We start from the raw sequence: 7,020 nt of genomic DNA on the forward strand, positions 1-7,020 counted from the left end.
ATACAACACCTATTATTCACAAGGTTTTTTTCCAATAATGACACATTTTGAATTAGGACGTAAAACATAGATGTTTGTTTTTACCAATAATGACACATTTTGAATAATGACGTAAAACATAGGTAGAGCTCTATGTTCGCAGACAAAACGTATTACATCAAAATAACACATTATTGCATGAAACATAATTCATAAGTTCAGTACTTACATTTTGTACTAACATAGTTCTAAATCAAAATATGACACTCTAAATGACAGCATGAGTGTAGTTACCCCAACGATGGTCACAGCACAACTGACATGTAACGGTCTTCACGCAAAGAAGTTGGTACATATTATGTTATGTCGTTATGACATTTAGCGCCTCTAGCGGTCAGTTTTTTAACTACAATTATGACACTTTTGCCAAAAAATCTGCGTTTCAAGATGAATATGTCTATATGGATAACTCGAAAATCCATTTTTTTAGTTATGACGTTGTTGTCGCAAACGAGCGTAATGTGGATGGTTTAGTTTCAGTGATGGATGAAGTGAATGAATTTATGAAAGCAAATGAACCAGACATCATGGCAATGGTAGAAACTAAACTAAGAGATTCAGAGACATCAAATTTAGGAGGGGAAAGTACAATATGTGGATAAGAAACAGATGTGGAAAAGGAGGAGGTGGGGTGATGATGCTTGTTAAAAAGGGTATCAGGGTGGAGAGTGGAAAAGGCAGAAGGCTTGGTGGAAGGCCTAAACTTACAACTAATAAATGGAAGAGGAGGAATACAATATGTCACAGTGGTGTATGTCCCACCAAAAACAAAGACCTGGAATAGACAAGAGCATCAACAGTTGCTGAATGAGACAAAAGAATGGCTTGTAAAGAAAATTAAAGAAAACAACAAAATTGTTAAAATGGGAGATTTTAATAGTAAAGAGATAAATTGGGAGGAGTGGAACACAAGAGGAGGAGAAGACTCATGGGAAGATAAGGTTCTGAAACTGGCAATGAACAATATTATGACACAGTGGGTTGAGGAAAACACTAGATACAGAGGAGCAGAGAAGCCATCAATTTGGTATTATCAAAAGAAACAGATATTATAGAAGACATGAACTATAGTTGTCCACTAGGAAAAAGCGACCATGTCATGATAAGGTTTTGTATTAAAGAAAAAAAGAGAGGAGAGTAGATGTGAAGATTATAAAAGTGAAAGATTTAATCATGGTAAGTAAAATTTTGAACAAATGAGGAGATACTTTGGTGAAGGGGACTGAAGTACACTTATCACAGCAAGTTATGTGCAAAAGAAGTGGGAAGCTTTCATCAATATTTATGAAGAGGGAGTGAAAAGATATGTACCAAAAGTAGAGACAAAGAGAAGATATAACAATGACTGGTATAATAGAAGATGTGAAATAGCTAGGGAGGAGAGGGAAACGGCATGGAATAGATGGCGGAGGAAAAAAAAAGCAGGAGCTGTGGCAAAACTACACAACCACAAGAAATGAATATGTAAAGGTTATTAGAGAAGAAAGGAAAAATTATGAGAAAGATGTTATGGACAAATACAAAGAGAAACCAAAACTGTTCTTCAGATATGTGAACAGCAAAATGAAAAATAGAGAAGGAATAAGCAGATTGAAGGTGAATGGTCAAATGTGTGAGGATCCGGCTGAATTGGCAGAGATAATGAACAGGAGTTTTCAATCAGTATTCACAAAAGAGAAAACATTTGTGTACCAGAGTGAGATGAGTGAGGAAATGGGTCTGGGGGAAATCCAAGTGACTGAAGAGGATGTCCAGAAACAGATGGAGGAACTAGACATTAGGAAGGCCCCTGGACCTGATGGAGTGTCAGGATGGATACTAAAAGAGTGCAATCAGCAGTTGACATGGGTAATACATAATATTATAGAAAGCTCCCTAATTGAAAGTAGAGTCCCAATTGAATGGAAGAGAGCTAACATAGTGCCAATCTACAAAGGTGGTAGTAAAGAGGACCCCTTAATCTATAGACCTGTGTCTCTAACAAGTGTGGTGTGCAAAATGTGTGAAAGATTGGTGAAGGATAAATGGATGCAGTATCTAGAAGGAAATGAAGTGATATTAAAGCAACAATTTGGATTTAGGAGAGGGATATCGTGTATTACAAACTTACTGAGTTTTTATTCTAGAGTGGTGGATATAATGCAAGAAAGAGATGGATGGGCTGATTGTGTTTATTTAGACCTGAAGGCAGCCTTTGATAAAGTGCCACACAGGAAATTGTTGTGGAAGTTAAAGCATAATGGTGGGCTAAGGGGGGGCTTGCTGAGATGGATGGAAAATTTCTTGACAAACAGAGAAATGAGAACCGTGGTAAAAGATAAAAAATCATCATGGAGGGAAGTCATAAGTGGAGTACCCCAAGGCTCAATACTTGCACCAATCATGTTTGCAGTCTATATAAATGATATGACGGAGAAGGTGAAAAGCTACATGAGCCTTTTTGCGGATGATGCAAAGTTGCTGAAGAAAGTTGAGAGTGCAGAGGACTGTGGAACGTTACAAGAAGACCTGAACAAGATATCAGAGTGGAGTTATAGATGGGAAATGGAATTTAATTTAAAGAAGTGTAAAGTAATAGAATTTGGAAAAAGTACAAGAAGAGTAAAAGGAAATTAAGTGTTGAATGGTGTAAGGTTGAGTGGAGCAGAAGAGGAAAAGGATCTCGGTGTTACAGTGACCGGGAACCTGATCCCGGAGAGACACATTAGCAAAATTACAGGAGTAACCTATAACTTGTTGAGAAGAATAAGGCAGGCCTTTGCATATATGGATGAAGAGATGGTCAGGAAGATGATCATGTCGCTGATAAGACCCAGACTAGAATATGCAGCAGTAGTGTGGTCGCCATACAAGAAAAAGGATAAAAGTAAGTTGGAGAGAGTTCAGAGAGCAGCTACGAAGATGGTACCAAGTATCAGAGACTTGTCATATGAAGAGAGACTGGAAAGGATACATCTACAAACGTTGGAAAAGAGGAGAGAAAGGGAAGACATGATTGTGATATATAAAGCATATAAGGGAGTAGAGGAGGTGGACCGGAGCAACTTAATGGTCTGGGATACACGGGACACTAGAGGACATGGAAAGAGGCTGAAGAGGAGTGCTTGTAGAAGAGACGCCAAAAAGTACCCATTGTATTGGTGTATGGAACAGTCGGGATGAGGAGATAGTAAATGAAGAAAGTATACATGGATTCAAGGCTAAGTTGGATATTAAAAGATACGGAGATGGGACAGCACAAGCATAACTCTTTTCCCATAAAGCATAACTAGGTAAATACAACTAGGTAAATACACACACACACACTTTATACTCACACCAGCAGGCACTGTGCAGGTGACCTTTGTGGGTCCACCAGAGATAACCACACACTTCTTGCCACCCAGAGTCATAATGGCAATGCCAGCCTCCCACCCATCACTGTCTGGGAAGCCAGTGCCAGTCACAGTGAGAGGATACTGTCCACCAGTGCTGCCCTCCGTGATGCTGAGTGCAACCACGGTGACTGGCACCATGTAATGATGGGGGAGGGGAGCAGTGCCGAGCCAGCCGGCTGCATGCTGAGTGCCACTGAATGCAAGCCGCCCCACAGTGCTACAGTGCAGGTGAGCTGGGTGGCAGTGATGGCCGTGCCACTCAGGGTGAGGGTGTGCTGCAGCCCCTCGCCTGTCAGGAAAAATACAAGTTTAGAATGAGTTAAATTAGATGGTGAAGGTGAGGGTGAGGGAATGCCATGGGCCCTTACCTGATGAAGGCAAGCCAGGGAAGAGGCAGAGCTACAAGACTAATCAGACAAACAGACAGACCGACGGCTCACCTGCAGTGCCGGAGACGCCAGTCAGCATGGGAGTGGTGGCATCATCGTAGGTGAAGGCACAGGCACCAAGACATGCACCAAAGTAACCATTCACTTGTACTGTCACCTGATAGCAATGAGGCAAGATCATGTTATTAGTTATCCTCATCATCTGGAACTCCCTGCCTGCTTCTGTATTTCCCTCTTCCTGTGACTTCAACTCTTTCAAGAGGGAGGTTTGAAGACACTTATCCTCCAGTTTTAGATGATCCTTTTTTACTTTCCTGTAGGTTACTGGCACTCACTGAGCTTTTTTTTTCTTTTAGTTGCCCTTGGTCAATGTCCCTCTTGCAGTAAAAATATCATTATCATTAGTGATCCATGCCTATATTCTCTCTCTCTCTCTCTCTCTCTCTCTCTCTCTCTCTCTCTCTCTCTCTCTCTCTCTCTCTCTCTCTCTCTCTCTGCCAATCAGCAAGGACTTACATGAGGAGAGTCCTTATGAGTGGTCACAAAGTCTGTCTCAAGAGGGCTGTGCCAAAGGACTCCGGCTGAGTCACGAATGATCTTGGTTTTTAGAGTTCTGTGAAGGAGCAATGGGTAACTTAAACAAATGGACTAACATAACCTAACTTTAACAAATGGACTAACCTAACCTAACTTAAACAAATGGACTAACCTAACCTAACTTAAACAAATGGGCTAACCTAACCTAACTTAAACATATGGACTAGCCTAACCTAACTCAAATGGACTAACCTAACCTAAACAAACAGACTAATTTAACCTAACTTAAACATATGGACTAGCCTAACCTAACTTAAACAAATGGACTAACCTAACCTAACTTAAACATGTGAACAAATCTAGCCTAACTTGAACAAATGGACTAACCTAACCTAACAGATGGGCAATAACAGAATAACAAAAATGGTAGAAAAAGCAGATAGATAGGTTAAAGAAAGAAGATAGCTAAAAATACATACATACATACATACATAAATACATACATACATATGCCAAGGCTGTTTCCCCCATAACATATAGATAGGACAAAGGAAATAACCCAACAAGTGAGAGACAGTTAAGTTAAATAGAGATTGCATAAAGAAAATACCCGAATAATGAAGCAAGTAAGTCAAAAAGATAGGATAGGATACAGTAAGGAAAATGACCCTACAAAGAAGAAAGGATTAGGTCAAACAGATACCATGGAATAGGTTAAATAAATATGACAGTGTAAAGAAAGAAGATAGCTAAAAATACATACATACATACATACATACATATGCCAAGACTGAGAGAAAATTATTCCACACAGAAGAGACAAATCTCGTAACTCTGCCACCAAAGAATACAGGTTTTTCACATCTAACTCTAAATAAATATGGGAATAAACAGAAGAGAGAGCAACAAATACTTCCAATCCCTCACCCATCAAACATCAGGTTATCTGTGTGTATCTCCACCAGCTCCTTTCTGCCGGGATCTTCCTCCCACTCAATGTAGTAGTGGTAGTTCTTGCAGCAGTACTGGACTGTGAGATCAGTTCCCAGGGCACTTTCCAGAATGCCCTCCAGGACCTTTGGGTCAACACCTGCTGGAATGTCTGCCAAAATGAGTGAATGAGTGAGTGAGTGACTGACTGACTGACTGACTGACTGACTGACTGACTGACTGACTGACTGACTGACTGATTGAGTGAGTGAGTGAGTGAATAACTGACTGACTGACTGAGTGGATAAGTGATTGAATGAGTGAGTGAGTGAATGAGTGAGTGAGTGAGTGAATAAGTGACTGAATGAATGAGTGGGTGAGTGAGTGAGTGAGCGATGCAGAATCTTTCCTTAACCATCATTAACATTATGAAAAACAGCTGAAAATCTCCAAAATTCAGCTTGTTAAAAGTGCAGAATTCTTATGAAACTGTCATTAGTCATGAAAAATATCTCTGAAAACTTCACTAAACTACCACTACCCTTCTTAAACTATCATCAGCATCATAAAACACCTTGAAAACCAAATAACCTCCACAGCAGCCTGTTAAACTACTACTGTCCTTCTTAAGCTTGCACCAGAATTATAAAACACTCTTGAAAAACCTAAATAACTTCCAGTAAAGCCTTTTAAACTCCCACTTCACCGTTGAAAAAACTAAATAACTTACACTAGAGCCTTTTAAAAATTACCACTTCACTCTTGAAAACCTAAATAACTCCCACTACAGCCTTTTAAACTCTCACTTCACCCTTGAAAAACTAAATAACTTCCACTAAAGCCTTTCAAACTACCACTGACCACCCTTGAAAAATTAAATGACTTCCACTAGAGCCTTTTAAACTACCACTGGCATTCTTAAAAGCCTGAGGAAACCTCCATTGCAGCCTGTTAAAATGAAAATAAGATAAGACAGCAAGACATATAGGAACACTGGCCAGTGACATCCATAGTTCAGTCTCCCAACAAACCTTTTACAACCTGCCCCTGAATTCCGAGGTCCCAGGTGCCAGCGAGGGGACCCGTGGCAGTCTGAGAGGAGCGTGTGACTGTCACCTGAGTGTCAAAGCTTGCTGGAGGACCTGATAGAGGGAGAGAGAGTGGGAAAAGTACTGATTAATGCTGTGGGTTTTATGGCAGTGTGTATTAAGTTTTGTCTTCTTTCCTTCTTTTAGTATGTGGGTGGCTTTGTTTAAGGCAACAATATGATGGAACACAAATGAAAAGGGCCCACTAAAGGTGTCAGTCCCCAAAGACTTGTCAATGGGTTACCTAAGACTAAGAGGAAAATATATTAAGCTGCATTGTTTTCCTTTATTATTGAATGTAAATGTGGATGACACACACACATCTTTTTCTTATGATTCTCTCTCTCTCTCTCTCTCTCTCTCTCTCTCTCTCTCTCTCTCTCTCTCTCTCTCTCTCTCTCTCATCTCATGATCCAATAACACACATCCAGCATCATGACACTACTAAACAAAGTAAAAAAAGATAAATAAATTAAAATAAAAAAAGAGTAAAAATACCACAAACTCCATGGGGAAAAAAAAAAGCAGATAAGAAGAGGAAACAGAGTGACGGGCAAAAAAAAAAGAAGAAAAAACATGGAGGACAAAACAGGATAAACATTTCACCTTCTTCATTATTTTTACCTTCCACCTGCAGGAGCCCAAGGAGGGGCATTCCAG

At 39.9% G+C, this 7,020-nt stretch overlaps 1 protein-coding gene across 1 annotated transcript in view; it reads right to left on the minus strand.

Moving 5' to 3' along the window:
* LOC135113863 (fibrocystin-L-like) overlaps nt 1–3,487 on the minus strand; it is a 48,319-nt gene extending 44,832 nt beyond the window's left edge. The window contains exon 1 of the mRNA XM_064029485.1: nt 3,357–3,487. The gene's annotated coding sequence lies outside the window, so the exon portion shown is untranslated. The remainder of the gene's footprint in view (nt 1–3,356) is intronic.
* Between the last annotated feature and the right edge of the window lie 3,533 nt (nt 3,488–7,020).

This window comes from Scylla paramamosain, chromosome 26 (assembly GCF_035594125.1).
Source record: "Scylla paramamosain isolate STU-SP2022 chromosome 26, ASM3559412v1, whole genome shotgun sequence".
Taxonomy (NCBI): domain Eukaryota; kingdom Metazoa; phylum Arthropoda; class Malacostraca; order Decapoda; family Portunidae; genus Scylla; species Scylla paramamosain.